Raw genomic sequence first — 17,329 nt, forward strand, 5'->3', positions numbered from 1 at the left:
TGGTCATGCATGCGTGTCCTTCTAACACCAAGACGAGGTAAAATGTAACACTGACACAATGTCCTTTAGTGGACTGACGGGTGTATTCAATATTTGTGTGTCACAGTGAAATCGCCCAGCTTGTCTACATATGATTTGTTCTGAGAGTATTCTCAGACATTTTATCTTTTCAATCCCCAATTTATAACACTAGTAGAGCAGTAGCATTGGACAGTGGCTATCAATCACCAAAACAGTTATTTATTTTCCTTGTTACAATCAGAATGTTGTTTACAATAGCCATACGCATCACTCAGATGGACATTCACAAGCACAACAAAATACAGACAGTTTATCCCTCTCTCACTGTCTCTCTCAACCTCTGTAGGAAAGCATTAGGATAACATTAAACTGTTGGAAACCAATCCACTGAAACAAAAATGACTTGGTAGGAAAGCAATAAGTTCCATGACTGTCCACAGCCTAAATAAGACGTGAGACGAACAGACGCTTGAGAGGAATTTCAAATGCTGAGGTGAAATGTGAAACGGGATAAAGCTGCTTAACAACTCGTAGTTTGCATTTCAGAGAGGAAAACAAACAGCTTACACCTCCACCAAAAGTCTGAGTTAACAAAGCATGAAGTCTCTGTTCCGGCTGATATTTTACCTTCCACTGTGTTTTGCTGCTCTCTGACTGGATTTCCAACTTTGCTCCTCTAAGACGCTTTGATGGGTTGAAGTACGTGGGTTTTAAAGGACTAAAGCTGTTGAAAGCAGTAGAACTGGACGTTTTCAAGCCAACTTTTAAAATCACTTCTCCACATGGCACTTAAATTTTTTTTTATTGTCAAATAGAAAAGCCAGCGAGGCAGCTTTTAGAAAGTTAAAATTGGAATATTTAAAGGTTTTAACATATGCTACGGATTCATATCAGGATTTGCTATTGTCACCTAGTTAACACTTATCAGTTCATATATCAACATATAATGGAAATATATTCATCATAGCTATTATATGACAGGTCTAATGTTTAATAAAAATGCAAACAAATATTTTTGCTAGTCTTAGAGTAACTGTGTGCATTTATATATGTGTAACACAAAAGCATGCCCATGAGCGCAAATTGCCTCCAGCATTGCACAGGCAGTCCAGGCTATTTGGCAAGCAGTACTGTAGTCTCTGTCACCGGAGGAATCCACAGCAGAGCCCGAGAAAGGGAAAGAAGTGGAGGGAGACAAAACGCCAGCGGACACTCAAAAATAATCACTCTCTCCCCCGTCACCCACACACCGAGTTCTGTCAGCGCAAATACAGCCACCCACTCGCTGTGTCAAGGTCCTACACACACTGCAGAGCCAAACCGACACAGTTCAGCAGGTTTTTGGAAAAAGCATATGCCTCGTAATCATGGTCAGATCCAGACAATGGCCGAGTTCTGTGTACAGCCCAAACAGGTCACACACTCTGTAAACAACACCTGCTCTCAAATGGTTCATGAGCATGCCTAACCTGGAGTTTTGTCTTTAACATATGTTTTTTGTGGGCAAACAAGCAACTATTAAAATTCAAGTTGGAAAGGAAAACATAGTTAGAAATTAACACGAGTGGAACGGTCACTTTTGCTTCTTAAACACTGTGTGGGCACACTTTGTTTAAATATATTTGACGGCGCTGTCTCTGCAAAAAAGAAAACAAAAACGTGCCAACTTGTCACACAGGTTTGATTCTTGTAAAATTATAATTAGTAAGTGGAGATATTGTATGTGATAAATAATTCTGAAAATTCCTTGATCATGTTGCAACCATAGACTGTATATAAAAACAATAGACATATAGCTTCTGTGATGTCAACCATAGGTCTCCTGGATTACAGGTTTGAAGCTCAGGTCTGGGTGGCACCTGACTCAGCCTTAGCCTTAGCCTTAGCCTACTCCTGGTTCATCCAAATATGGGCATAGAGGTGGCAGATGGGTGGAGCCAAAAGAAGCCTGGTTGCAGAAAACCTGCAGTCAGCTTACCAAATTTACAGCACCCACCTGTCACTCAAGGCAGCTACTTAATTCATAAAAAAAAAAAAAAAAAAACATCACCCCACAGTTGTTATGAATGGGGAAATTAGCTACAGAGGCCAAAACAGTTTTTTGTACCAGGCTGTAAACATGTTTATTGCTGCTGTAAAGTTGTGCATTACAACATGGAGGTCAATGGAGATTGACTCACTTTTAAAGCCAGCCTCAAGTTGTCATTTAGGAGCCTGCAGTGTTTGGCACTTTTGCCCATCTTTTTTATGAGAACTTCCAGCGTTATTTGTGCATGGAAAATTGTGGTTATGACAAAAATAAAATATCATCAGATTTAAGAAAAAGTCAATGTTGACAGTAAGACTCCAGGAAGTCTCTGTACCAGGTAAACAATAGTACACAACAAATCCCATGCTGATTATGAGTTTCTCATTTTTAGGGTTTAAACTTACAAAATGTAACATGTTGATTGATGAGCTGCATGGTAGGCTGATTTTGTAATCTTGGGATACAGTGAGGCTCGCTATTTCCTCCTGTTCCGGCCCGTGTGCAAAGCTAGGCTAAGTTAAACTAAGTTGAAAAAAATCAGACGGTGATTGAATACTTTTTCAAAATACTGTAGGTGGAAACCATGAAGGACTTGGCTTGAAAAGTCTGACCATGTTGTTCACTTCAAAGATTTGTTGTCATGGACCATGTAGTTTGTTCACTTTTTTTCTTAAACTAAACCGTTTAGTGACACTTCACTCAGTCTGAAATTCAACACAGATTTGGCTGTTTTCCATTCTGGCGTACATTCAGGATGTTGCAAGTTCAAGCTGTCACCATCAGTTTGGTACAAAGCTACAAAGGTAAATAATTCAGCAGCCTGGTATTCACATCTCCGTTATCAGACATGATGTTTTTTGTAGCTGTCACGGTCTTTTAGTGATGAAGTAATATACTCATAAAACATCAGTATAAAACTGCACAGCTAAAAGCTACTGATTAAGCTCGTGACAACGGTAATTCAGTGATGTCAGTCTAGTTTAAGAAATTTTTATCAGAGATTAGTTCATGCATGTACTGTCAAGTGGCTTCATATTTACAATATAGAAAGGTGAGTCTTCTCTTTGCAATACAACAAAAAAGCATATTTCCAGTAAATTCAATATTCGGGAGAACATGGAGTCTCTAACTGTTTGCATTGGTCTTAAACTTTAGCACTGGATATAAATCATGATGTGTAAAATTGTCTAAAATGGATGTAATATCCAGGAATACTGGAGGAGATAAGAAGTGCAAAACACAAATTCACAAATCTCCAAAAATATCTTGTAAAGAAATGTGTTTTTGAGACCTTAAAACGACAACTTTTATCTGTTAAAAGTGGCAGCGAGTGCTGACTATTACCTCATGTGACATGTTTTTGCTTTACAGTCCAGTTGGTCTGAGCTGTTTTCAAATGAACACCTTCCACAGAACAAGACGGTAAAAACGCCACAGCATCAAACCTAGCTTGAAATTACATGCCATCCCGCCAAAGAAAGATGTTTCAATTAAAACAATGACATGGTTTGATGCAATATGTTTTTGAGAGACTGTTTTTTTTTTTGTGCTTGCGTGCTTTGGCTGATTGACAGAATACAGAGTGTAGAGTATTGTGGAGCCATTATGAAAAGTCTCAACTGAAGGATGTTGAAATGAGATTAAAAATAGAAATGTTGCCTAAATAAAATTGAAAAAGAAAGTTGATTCTTACAGCTGAAATCTTACTCTGCTGAAGCTGTTGTCAGACTGTGGGAGAGAATATGACCACCATTCAAGGAAAAATAACAAGTCATGTTCTCAGATTGATACGTTGTGTTTTTATTTCGATAAAATGCAACAACTCTGCTCTGTTTTTTTGTAAGGAGCAGCTTTAATGGCTGAATCTCATGTTTAAAAAAAGTGTATACAGAAAACATTCCTGTATATGAATATCATTGAGCCTGCAGCTTTCTCACTTGTATAGGAGAATATAGCCACTACATTACTGAGTGGCACAATGTGTGTGTGTTTTTATGTACGTGTTAGAAAGCGATAGGCAGCGAGAGAATGCTCTGAGTGGATGTGAGTGTAACGGGCCAGAGCTGAGATTCACTGATCATTTTGGGATGCATGTGGTAGGAGGACGGAGAGGGTGGGCGGATGCAGCGGAGAGGATGAGAGAGAGGAATTTGAATTTGCTCGGGGTTGCATGGCAAACATTTTCTACCCATATGTTTACAGAAATACACTTCGCTACTGTTTTAGCTCTCGCTATTCGTCTTTCACAGATGACTTTGGCATAAGAGCTGATGCATCTATATAATGAATGACTCAAAGAAATGTAGTACTTTGGGAGCAACACTCATTCTGCCAGTGTGTTATGGCAGCTGCCATGAAAAAGGAGGTTTGGTTGAAGGGCATGTCAGTCAGTTTGGTTCAAGGACTGTTTACATCATTTATGACATTATCTTTTCTAGAAACAGGTTCATACAAAATAACAAAAATTTGAAATAAAAGTGTGTATTCATCGCACAACTTCCACTGTATGGCTGCTGTGTGGTTGCAGAATGCTGTGACGTGAAATGCAGGTGATATTGCTTCATAAAATTCAGGATTTTATTCGGAATGTAATCAACCTGTAAATGAGTAGTAACGTATTTGTTTATTGTGAAGTAGAACTCCATCCATTGGGAGATGTAGCACAACATTGAAGCTACATATTTTTGCCATATTCTGGCAGAAACGTTGACTGTTTGGATCACACTGTGCAAACAGATGGAAATGGTTTGCCACCTCAAAATCCTGTCATTGTTGGATTATATTGTGAAACTTTGGACAGCCATCAAACCCTTTCAGGTTAAGCAAAGTTCTGGTGTCACATAATTTGATTTGAATTAGGGAGATTTGAATGAGGTCTGTAGTTGTTGTGGTGAGGTTGTGAATGAAGCTGAACATCTGAATGGATGTGAGTGTGGTCAGTGGGATTCCTCTGAGCTGACATTGAATAACCTATTGAACAGATGGCTGTGATGAAAACTAGACATGGAAGGAATACCTTGTAAAGTCTGACTGCAAAGAGATGAGTGGGTCAGACTGGTTTAAGGCTGGGTATTTACAGGTAAATGGCGATGCATATGGTGCTTCCAAATGGGGTCGTATTTATCATTTTCATGAGGGTAGTCCATATGAACGGCCCCCTCGTGGTACTCATGACAGCGTAACTCGAAATTTTCTATAAGCCATGAGTTGTGACGTTTACAGAAATGGCAGAGGCCATGGAAATGTATTTCTTGTTGATGTTGAGCTAACATATATAATTTTAGTTATGTAGAATGTGTCTTCTTAACTTATTCGATAATGAAAATGTTGATCTTCCCGACGGCCTAATTTTTTCCCTCTGTGATTTTTTTATTTCTAAATCTGATTGGTTATATAATTGTAATATTTGAGTAATATTTATTTCATGTCTGTCTGTTGTGAAGACGTGCTTTACTGTACGTCAAAACATTAGCTGTAGCACGATAATGAAAATCTCTTACAACAACACCAGATCTCATCTTTTCAGATCTGACTCAGTTATAAGCTGAAGAATCATTTAGCTTTGTTTGCTGGTGCAAAGATTCCTGCATCCTAAATCGTGACTGAACGTCATTGTGGTGTCAAACTACTCTGTATCATTCAGATTGAAATAAACCCTCAGCTTTGTCACATCATCAACAACAACTCTGCCATCTGTGTGGAGCCATCACCACTGCAGAGGGCATAAAAGTGCACATTGTTATTTCAGTGATTAGCTGTTCAACGAAATGTCTAAACTCTCACGTGTGAATGTAAACGCTAGATGTCGGCTGTCCACTTGAACAGCTGCATTATTTCTGGTAATGGAGCTTCTACATCAGGAATTCAAAGACAATTGAACAGTGTGTCTCGAGTACAATGAAGTGTGCTCGAGACACTGTTCAGCTGAATGTCTATGAAGTGCAATGCAAGGATATATATCTACAGAGCCATTTCAAAACTGGTTCACTTTAAAACTGCACATTGGTTGAATAACTGTAATTTTAGTCATCTCAGCGTTTGAGCACAAAAAACAGCCCTTTCTCAGTAGTTGAAAGCGAAGAACATTTGTGACGGCACCTAGCACAATGCAAAAAACAAAAACAAAAGTACACAATGTAAGTTTAATAGGCTTTAGCCAGCAGTGTTTTCAGTTTGATGTCTCTGCATCTGCTGTAAGAAGCAGCGAGGCTGTCTGTTCACAGGAGGTGTCTGCAATATCTTTCCACAACATCATACGCATCAGGCTGGGATCTGAGCCCCCAGGATCTGTGGGCTCTGGGTATATGTTTCACACTCTGCAATGGATCTGACCCAAATTGAAAAAAAATAGAAGATGAATCAGTCTGAATTGGTTCTCAGCAAAAAGATAAATGCTTTACAAGTTTATCAAGCATTTTTTAAACAATATTGTGGTTCAGCATAATTTATTTTATTACATGAACTGCAGAACAAGTTTTCACTCCAGCCAACATTCATCATGAGTCTGCCTTATTGTATGTTTCTTTAATCTGTGTCACTTTCTATATGTCGCCTACATGCGCTAAAGCCTGAAAAGAAACTGGTGGAAGCCCTGGAAATGACTGGGGTCTCTGGCGACGTGACAGGACCGTGACAGCTTGGCCAGAGCGACCATGACCTAAGCAAGAAGTAACAGGGCGACAGCGTGACCTTCAGACACAGAATTGGCCAGGATGAGACTGGCAGTCGGCACTTGGCTGGCAAGGTCAGTGGGTCATAGGAGGAGGATTGAGGATATAAGAGAGTTTTGTTTATAGGGCATTGCATGGCTCAGAACACTCACATCCTGTAGGCCCGTCAAAAGAGTCAAGTGAGTGACAGAATTATGGAGGACATGGACGTAGGAGTGAGACGCAGGGATGGGGATAGCCTGCATAAGGTTGAACTCCATGTCTTGGCTCACAGGGGATACATTTTCAGGAAGCATAGCAGCCCATCTGTGCCTTTACATAAAGTGTTTCCCTCCAGTGGGACTGTGAGATGAGAGTGAAATGCCTTAATCTGCGACATTCAGTCTGGTGAGAGAAAAGCCATGTGAACCGTGAAAAAGCTGAGACTGTCCTACAGGCGATGTGATGACAGAGAGGCCTCTCTTCTTCCCACTTGGCTCTTCTCTTTCTGAGCCCTTGGTGTAAAGACAAAGTACAACTGACTATTTGATAAACCCCTCCCATGAGCTGCGGTTGTCCAGTCACACAGCAGGATTCATCTCAGACCACTTGGGTTGAAGTGGTGCGCATTGGGTCTTGGGTTGTTGTCAGAAAGAAGTGTTTTTTCCCCTTCTCCAAGACTAATAATACAAATCATAACTGTACGAAACCGGGTGTTTATCCGCACTAGCACAAACCCATTACTTCCAAGGCCAGCAGCTTTATCATTTTAAAAAAGAAAGAAAAAGCCCTGTTCACAACTAGGCTGTGTTTCTTCACTGTGTGAGAGTCAATCCTTGTTGCCTTTTTAATTGTCCTAATGTGTAATTGACACTCCAGCAGTCAAACTTGTTACCTGATATAGCGTTAGGTGACATAGATCAAGGGACTGGCGCAGGTCAGTATATCGCCAAAGCATCGAACACATCCGTAAGTCCACTAGAAGACACAGTGTCACTGTCTCCTTTTTTTGTGTTGCCTAGGCATAACAAGTCCAAGCACATATGACCACAGTTGAAGAAGGAGGTCATGTGATGGAGGTCATGTGACAAAGATTGATAAAGGCTGAGTAGGGAGGAAGGTTAAGGGTGGTTAGATCGATAAAACCAAAGGGAGGCAGTGGTTCGAGTCCGTGAGAAAGGATTTATTTTGAGTAACGTATATAAGTTACTTGCATAACATAAAGAATTCAACTTACATAAAGTAAGGTATGTGAAATATAACATTACTTAGTAAAATGACTTATTTGAACCCAAACCACTTTTCCTAACCCTAACCAAGCAGTTATCCCTAACCCTAAGCTGGATTTTGGTGTTGTAATTTAAGGGCACCTTACTTTTTATCCCTTTGCGAAGCAAACGACACCAACATGTTACATGCTATGGTGTGATACTGGGTTGTACAGGTCACGTGTATTTGGTGTAAGACAGCTTTGTGATATAATGTCAAAACACTGGATATCCGTTTGTAATACTCAGAAATTCCATCATCAATCAACCAGTACTGTGTGTTGCATGTTTTTGATTGGCAAATGCAGCGCAACATCATCTGGCCAAGAGCTTCTGCAAAGGTTGAGCTCAATTACTCCACATAGTTTTGCCAGAGCCTCCTCCGCCTGGAAACGATTTCAAAAGTCATTATGGAGAACTGATGAAGCTGTTAGCTAATTTAGTGTTGCAGAAAGACACTGTGTACTCTTCCTTTCAAGAATAAAAAGCTGAAGTTTAGTAGGATTTACTTCGATTTTCCTGTTATTAAATTTTGAGTTGCTCTATTTTGAATAAGCCATGTAGAGAGGGCCAGTGGGATGCCTTATTTTGGCACATGTCCTGAGGCTAGAGCCAGTCTGTTGGGCAAACAGCCAAGGAGCAACAGAGAAAAGACAGAGCAGCAGTCTGCATTAAAAAGCATAATGCATTTAAAAATACTCCCCGAAATCCCATTCTAAACATGTGAATATAATTTGTGTTTTACCCAAATGAAGTTTTCTTATATATATATAGCTTTTTTTGATATATAATTTTTTTTTTCTGTTTTCAATCATATTGTGACAGCGTAGAATTTCTCCACGCACATGTTACTTTAGCTTATCATCAAAGAAAAACGATGAAGAAAGGAAAGGGGGACAGGGGGAGGGAGAGCGCTGCTCCCTCAGAAATTGCTTTCATAATGTGACCGTGATGTGAACTTTATCATCAGTATAGCATGTCAACAATTCCCGAGCAAATGTGTGTACTGTAAAACCAGCTGCTTGCTGCTACGGTGTTTATGAGGTTGTTTTTTTTTTGTTTTTTTACTGTTTTAAAGTGTGCGAGTAGGTAAATAGAGGAAAGGTAGATAAAATGGGAACAAGGTAGGAAGGAGGTTCTGGCTCGTTACCATGGTACCTCAGCTCGCCGATGTTGCAGAAGTATTAAATATCACTGAGGGTCCTTTTGCTTTTGATCCAACTCTTCCAGACGCAGGCTGCTCCTCCTCCACATCCTGGCAGGACCGGCACCTGGCTGGAGAGACACGTTAGCCACTTGAGAGGAGAGACACAGCCATACACAGGAGCACATTCACAAATGGATGCGGCACTTAATATATAACAGCGTGATGAAATACAGACTCTCATTAGCCAGGTGTGCTATTCTGTGAATGACAGATTCCTCCTGAAATATTCATAATGTATTATTTTCATCTCTTTTTAAAAGGGTTGTGTCAGATTTTGTCACTTTGTCACACTTAATAAAGTCGAAGCAGAACGTTATGGAACATGGGAAAGTCATTTTCACGACACTGGGTATAAAACCATATTTTTCTGATTGCTTAGAATTTAAAGAACATTCCCTGCCCTACTTAGAAAAGACCAGGGAATGTGTTTGACATTTCCAACAGTGAAAAATATACATATGCAAGAGGGATCCGCAGTTCTCCGAAAACCAACATAATAACATGGATGAATATGTGGAGGTGACATCAAAACATCTGTTTATCCAGTTTAAAGCACGGTGGTTTGAGTCGTATAAAAACAATGACACCAAAAGTGGAGAAGTGTAACAGATATACGTTCATGTATCACTGCTGTCATCATCATTCATATTTCTACATTTGGAAATACACATTTCAAATGTCCTGGGCAGATGGCAGCGAAGTCAATGAGCCAGGTGATAATTCTGACATGAAACATAATTTGATGCATTATTCAGGTGGCACTGGTCTTTTTTTTTTTTTTTAGCTATCAGGCTCGAGCTCGAGCTCAAGCAATGAAAATGTTAGCGAATGTCAGATTAGAGCAAAGCCAAACCAAAAATATGGTGGAATAATCAGCTTTTGGTCGTATTCCTCCACCAACCAGTCAAGTTCTGGTTTACATCAATTTTTGTCCAGACTAATGCACTTTGAAGGAATCCTTATGTATTTCTTACATGCCTGGCCAATAACTCTGATTCTAATAGAGCACAAATTTGTCACCATGAAGGTATAGACAATGCTTCCAATATGGATGTTGGAAGCATCCATGAAGCATGAAGCATGAAGCTTTGAATTCTAAAACGTGGATGCTTTGCACATCGTCCAACTAAAAGTGAAATATAGTCACAATCTCCCTTTCTGTTTCTGAATTATGACATCAGATTCAGAAGAATGAGACAGACATATAGTCTCAGTTACCTTGAACTTTGACATCCAAAATCTGATCAGTTCGTCCTTTGGACCAAGTGAATGTTTGTGCTAAATTTGAATAAATTCCCTGAAGTGGATTTTGAGATTCACATTCACAAGCTTGGGACAGATGTACAGTACATACATACAAATTGATGGACAACCCAGAAACAAAATGCCTCCGAACACAGTTGCTGCCACATATCAGGCATATCAACCAGTCTACCTGCAAACAGCACAAATCAACAGCCATCCTGCTGGGAAGGTTTATACAAGCAGGCAGCAGACAAAAATGGTACGAACAAGCAACCTAACCAACCAGTGTCAAACTCCCACTGAATGTGGAAATAATCTGTTAACCTGCAAGAGTGTTAGTTAGCTGCTCAAAACTAATGTTCTGTTTAGCTATGCTGGGGGGTTACTCAGTGCTCATTTTACATAGCTTTAAGTACAAACTGTTATCAACAACTTGCTATACTCTTTCATATTGGAACTGTCAGATTCTAAATCACTGGTAAATTTAGCAGCTTGTGGTTAGGTTGCTGCTAGATTGGACCGGCTCTGGACCTTTGTTTTATCCCTTAATCAGAAGGCTATCACTAGCCAATCACTGTGGGCGGCCATCATATAAATGCCGGTGTGGATTCCCTCAGATCTCCCTTGACGTCAAACGTATGTCCCACTTCCGGTCCGCCTGACTTCCGCGGCTATTGCAGGTATGCACAAGTGCTCTCGTGTTGTTTCTCTGTCAGTCGTGCTTTGCTTTTGTTATATTGGCTTTCTGCGATTTTGTAGATGGTCTTTTGGCCTCCCCTCTTCCTTCACTGTTGGTAGGTCTCGAATACTCCTGGTTTTATTATATTATTGTGTTACATTTTGTAATCTCTCCCCTTCTGGAGTGGATAAACGTTGCCTAATTGCTATGCGATTTTATTGTTAGTTTTATGTACTTTGGTGGTAGTTATTATTATTTAATTAATGTTCATCCTGTATCACGGGGGACTTTGCCAGAAAGTGGCTACGGCTAACCCTGCTCACTCTTAAGAACGCTACTGCTTTGCCTCCTGGGCTTCGCCTCGCCCTGCGCTGCATTGTCTACAATGCCTGACTCTGCTCTGCCGCTGGGCTTTGCTTGCTCTCGACAGCCCTGCGGCCCTGCTTCGTGCTGCTTCATGTCAGCATCTGGCTGTTGATTTATTAGAGAAAACTCCTTTTAGCGAGAGCCGTTTTAACTGTGTGTGTACTCTGACAAGTGAGGTTTAGGCCCACCGCGGTCATTTTCTTTAAGTAAATTGGGTATCCCCAAAGGGCTCCCCCTTTTTTGGGATCTCACCTTTAACGGTCCACCTCTCCACTGGTAAGCCACACACCTGAACATGTCTTTAAATAATTGTATTGGTTAAGGCTGTTTTATTAGTAGTTAGTGTAAAATGATATTTTCAAGCTGTGTTGAATATTTTGTCACAATAAAGAATATTCATTTGGAATGGAAACACGTCTCCTGCTCATCAGTATAACGAACCCGAGTGGCTTCGGAGTTCTTGATACTGTGTGGAAGCAAAATTTATTCTTTAGGTGAAATTCCTAAGGTGCTGTTGTCTTTTTATTAATAATATTGGTTAATGTCCTCAAAACTCCAACCACACCCTCCTCCCACCACAAAAAGCTTGAGTGGGTGTATTTTTAATAATGGGCATTTACATATCAGATCTTATAAAAAGATGTGTTTGCATCTCGGTACACGCGTGCCCATTTCACCTCTCATACATAATGAATCAAAGCCAATGTAGGCAGCAAACTCTTTTGCATTATCTTGCCTCCAGATGAGAACTTTAAACATCTCTAAACCACAACACCACTATATCCTTAAGATGTTAGAACAGCAGGAGCCAATAAAATATTGATCAATGCTCAAATTGACATCAATAATTAAACATTTTGCACATGTGAAACTTGTATACACAAGAATTACAGCATGCAGACTGCTTGTTTCTCTGCATACACTCAAGTTCCCATTACACGTTACTATTTTGAATGCATATAGAAGTATAAAATGTCTCAGACAGAGCACTAGAGCCATTCATCTATGATTAAAATGAGGGATTTCTTTCCCTGTATTTTAAAGAAACACCCTTTGATAACAGAGTGTACTGCAATAGAGAGCAATACTTCTAAAATAGGCCTTTATTAATAGAATATAGCACACAGTCATGAGATATCAAATTTGTTGTGAATTTTGTATAAAATTGGCAAAAATCCTATCCGTATTTTATCCGAATGATGTGGGTTATCTATGATATGCTCATTAAAGTGATGAGCAACTTTTGCCAATGTTTACACTGAATTAGAACTGTTTGCAGGAGTCTCTCCCACCAGACACCTACATTTTAAGAAGAATTAACTAATGTCACAATGCTAACAGACTTACAGTGGCAATGCTAACATGCAGAGATAAGTACAATGTTTGCATCATTACCATATTATTTTTGCTTGTAAGCATGCTGCTGCCGCCATATTACAGCGGAGTTATGGCCGGTTGAAAAAGCAGAAAATGCCGATCACTAATGGTCTTATTGGATGAGAGAAATGCCCAAACGGAGCAACAGGGAATGACATTTCACAAGTGAGATATTATCTTTTTGAACTTTTTGAATTTGATACGTCAAAGTAATGACGACTTTTCTTAAAGGTTCAGTGTGTGGGACTGAGTGGCATCTAAAGGTGAGGTTACAGATTGCAAGCAACTGAATATTCCTCATTTCACCCACTCCTGTTAAGCAAAGAGGAGAATCTAGTGTGGCTGTGGAAAATGTGAAAGGTCCTCTCGAAACCAGTGTTAGGTTTGTTCCCTCTGCGTTGCTGTAGAAACATGGCGGTGCAAAATGGCGCACTCTGTGGAAAAGGAACTGCACCCTGTGTAGATATCAGTTTTCAGGCTCCTCTCCTGCGGAACCAGCTCCCAGTTTGTGTTCGAGGGGCAGAAACCCTCTCTAGCTTTAAGATTAGACTCAAAACGTTCCTTTTTGATAAAGCCTATAGTTAGGGCTGGCTCAGGTAGACCTGAACCAACCCTTAGTTATGCTGTTATAGGCCGAGGCTGCTGGGGGACCTCGTTACACGCCGAGCTTCTTTTCTTTCCTCCTACTCTTTAACTGACTCATACCTCACCATCTTTTTCTCTCCCATAATTTTTTCCTAGTGTCTTTTGTCTCCATTCAGTTCCCTCGCTCGCGTAGTTTCTCTTCTTTCTTTTGCAGATGTCTCGTCAAGGAGCTGCATGTCTCTGCCCTGCGCTTGTCGTCTCTACCAACAGTTCTTCTCTTCTATCTCTATGCTGTCCTTTTCGCTCTCTGCTCTCCCATCACCCCAACTGGTCGAGGCAGATGGCCGCCCACCCCTTAGCCTGGTTCTGTCGGAGGTTTCTTCCTGTTAAGAGGGAGTTTTTCCTTCCCTCCGCTGGAGGTTTTTCTCCCTTAAAGAGGAGGGGTTTTTTTCCCCTCCAAGCTTACGTGGGAATTGTTGAATTGTTGGGTTTCTCTGTATAATATTGCAAAGTTCTGCTGTAAGGAATTTGATGTGTTAAGTGCCTTGAAATAACGTCTGTTGTGATTTGGTGCTATATAAATCAAATTGAATTGAATATGAAGAGGTAATTTTAAGCTTAGAATAACAATTCTTAGTTTCATATGATTATACAACAATGAAAACATAATGAATATTAAATTATATTTTCTGTGAACAGTCTCCTTAAATCTAACACATGCTATGGGAGGTGACTATCAGATGAAGACAATATGCTTCACACTTTTAATAAAGTACTAGTTAATTTGCCTGGTGCTTTTATTTTTAGTTGTACAGTTGTTTTTTGTTACCTGAATGTGCAACTGTTACAACTCTGCTGATACAATACTGCTGATATTACAGATGAAAATACTGTGACTTGAAGTGGAAAATATTTAACTAAAAACTTACTTAAAAACAAGATTGTGAATCCAGCCAAGTAAATAATGTATTTAGAGGCCATTTTGCAGAGCATTTTGAAAAGTACATAGTTAGAAATAAACTATGCCGGGTAAGCATATCTTAAATAATGTATTACATAAAAAATTACTGTGACTGTTTGCAAAAGAGTTTATTTTGGTATGAAGACCATTTTTTTTATTGAACCAATTACACTATCATTGATACATATCTGGCATTTTGTAACAAACAAAACAGCTTGAAAATCAGTCAAATGTTCACTAAATCTTGATTATTCCAATTGTGGATAGACCTCCTGTCTAAATAGACACATGCATTAGGAAGTACATTGCAACATTGCAGCAATAAATGGCAATGAGCAATTAGGTATCTGTGTGCATATTTGAGATTAGTACTAAGCACACATTTTCTCTGAGGATGATGGGAAGGTCATTGGTCACATATTTAATGGCAATTCGTCAAAGTTGTTGGTGACGCATCTTATTCAAGATCAGAAATGGTACCTCACAAGAGGGAAAGTGAGTAGGCATCCACCAACAGTTATCAAGACATTTCACTAAAAGCCCCAAAATTCAACCTGGTGATGGCGCTAGAGGTAAAGTCTTAAGATGATCACTGTCAGGAGGTTTTATCGTCATGTGATGATGTACCAACATTTTATGGCAATAGGTGTCTATTTAAACCTTGAGTGACGAGGTGGACTGACTCACCAACCAACCAACAGCTCAATATTGTCATTGCTTGCACTATATGCTGCTAGCATAACTAAAATATACAAATGTTAATGTTCCAAGTCTTCAGCAAGATGTCTGCAAATAATCAGCGAGCCCACCTACATGTAAGATAGAACTCGGTCTTCATTGAATTTTAAACAGACGTAGGTGTGATATAAATGAATGCATCCAAACTTCAGTGTATTTGCTGAGAAAGCCCATGTTGTGCTGAGTGTAATTACTTATGAAACAAAGCTTTTTTCTTTTTTTTTAACGACATGTAGTAAGGGCAATCATTGATTGGATAATAAGCCCCAGGCTAAATTCTAAGCCCTTCCCAAGGGCCCATTTTAAATCATTTTAGGCACTACAGTAAATCAATTGGTTATTAATGTGAAATCAACTGAGAGTCCAAACAAAAATGTGGCAAACTATAATGGTCTTATGATGTCTCTTTTCTCTCATACATCAGTGTATATTAATGTTCCTTTGCCTCTAGCAATGAGGTTTTCTATTAGACAGGGGTAATTAGTGGTGTGAATCATTCTGTGGCAGCATTTGCACACATTTGTCACACCTCATGAGTTTTTGGCGCAGACTACCAGCCTACCAAAGTAATTCTGAGTCATGTGAAAGATAAATCATGAACAGGTTTTTTGCTTGGACGTTTGATTCCCTCGGGATGTTCCCAGTTTAATGGTTTTTGGTTTTTTTACACTGAAAAGGTTAATGTTGCACCCAGAAGTTTATCTGTACTGTACTCCTCAAGTGTCCTACTTTGTGCACAACAGGCACGCGCACTTTAAGGATCACTCGGTTCCCCAATCTGCTCCTTTTAAACACTTCGACATTCGAAAATAATCTGGCCTGTCAGAACTGGACTGACAGACACACAGTTCCTTATCTACACAAGCATGTGTTCAAACAGCTAATGAGCATATTGACTCACTGCTCACGCTCTCATTGGAGATGACGGATGTCGCTGATTTGTTTAAACATCAACAGCGTAGGGATTGGATTTGATGGCACCCTGGATGCATACTTAGCGATAACTGACACGATGCCCAATCCTTCTCAGCATGTATTTGCTGATTTGGTCACACTCCATAGAGATTAGTCATTTATATCAATTTCAACAGAAGCAGGGCTTTACTCTGCCTCATATTTTACATGTATGCTGCATTCAATGGCATATTGAATGTCTGTGATACACATCTGATACATGAGGTACATGCTTTTTGTGAAGATTACTGTGCTCCACATTTCACCAGAAACCTAAATATTGTACTATTCTTATTGTTTATGTTGTGATTCTCTTGTAGCCATTGCTAAAATAAAATGGTCCTCTCTGACAAGGTCTTTCCTAAAACTCCTAAATCATCACTAGACAGTTTCAGTGTTCAATTTTTCGGCAATTGCTCAACAGACTGATTAAAAAACCCGAATGTATCTGATGGAGGTCGCGGGTCTATTGAGAAGTGATTAATCAGTTGTACAAACCGTATAACTGCTTAATCACAATTTAATCAGTGCACCGAAGATAAATGATATTGTTCGTTCACCAGATGTATTTTTAGTCACAAGGGAGGCGGGACTCTCAGGATTACATGTTTGGTTGGTCTTTCAATCAGTTTGTCAGTCTAACAGATTAGCTATCTGTGTCAGATTATTTATTGGTGAACTATTGAAGAGACTGCCATCAAATCTGGTGAATGCCTACTCCCTCAGTTGTGCAAGATGATCTTAACTCTATTATCTGGTGAAAACAGGTCAAGCTTTTTGTTTGTTCAACACTTCAGCTGACATCTGTGGGATAACGTGCTGTCAGTGCAGTCAAGATAGATAATTCTGTGAACAAGTACAATATTATGAAATTGAACATGTTCATGAAATTCCAGGCTTAAAGACTGCTGTGAGGTTGGAAGTACATGACTTGGTTTTCATACAATTTGTATGTTTGCATCTACAGTAGCCTGGTGACCCCTGATTGGCTGCCACAACCTCAGATTTTTTTTTTTTTTTTTTTCAGTGATTCAAGTAGGTCGGCTATGGCTTTTATTGATGGCTGTTTATCTGGTTGGAAAACCATCATTAACCAATCTAATCTTTGTAGGCATAATTATTAAGAATGGTAATATCATACTTATATAATCGAACCAGAGAAATAATTAAATTCAATTATACTGTATGGTGTCAAATCACAACACAAGTTATTTCATGGCACTTAACGCATTAAAGTTCTTACAGCAGAA

Source organism: Embiotoca jacksoni, unplaced genomic scaffold (assembly GCF_022577435.1).
Source record: "Embiotoca jacksoni isolate LCO1_2020_lvr unplaced genomic scaffold, fEmbJac1.0.p SCAF_12, whole genome shotgun sequence".
Taxonomy (NCBI): domain Eukaryota; kingdom Metazoa; phylum Chordata; class Actinopteri; family Embiotocidae; genus Embiotoca; species Embiotoca jacksoni.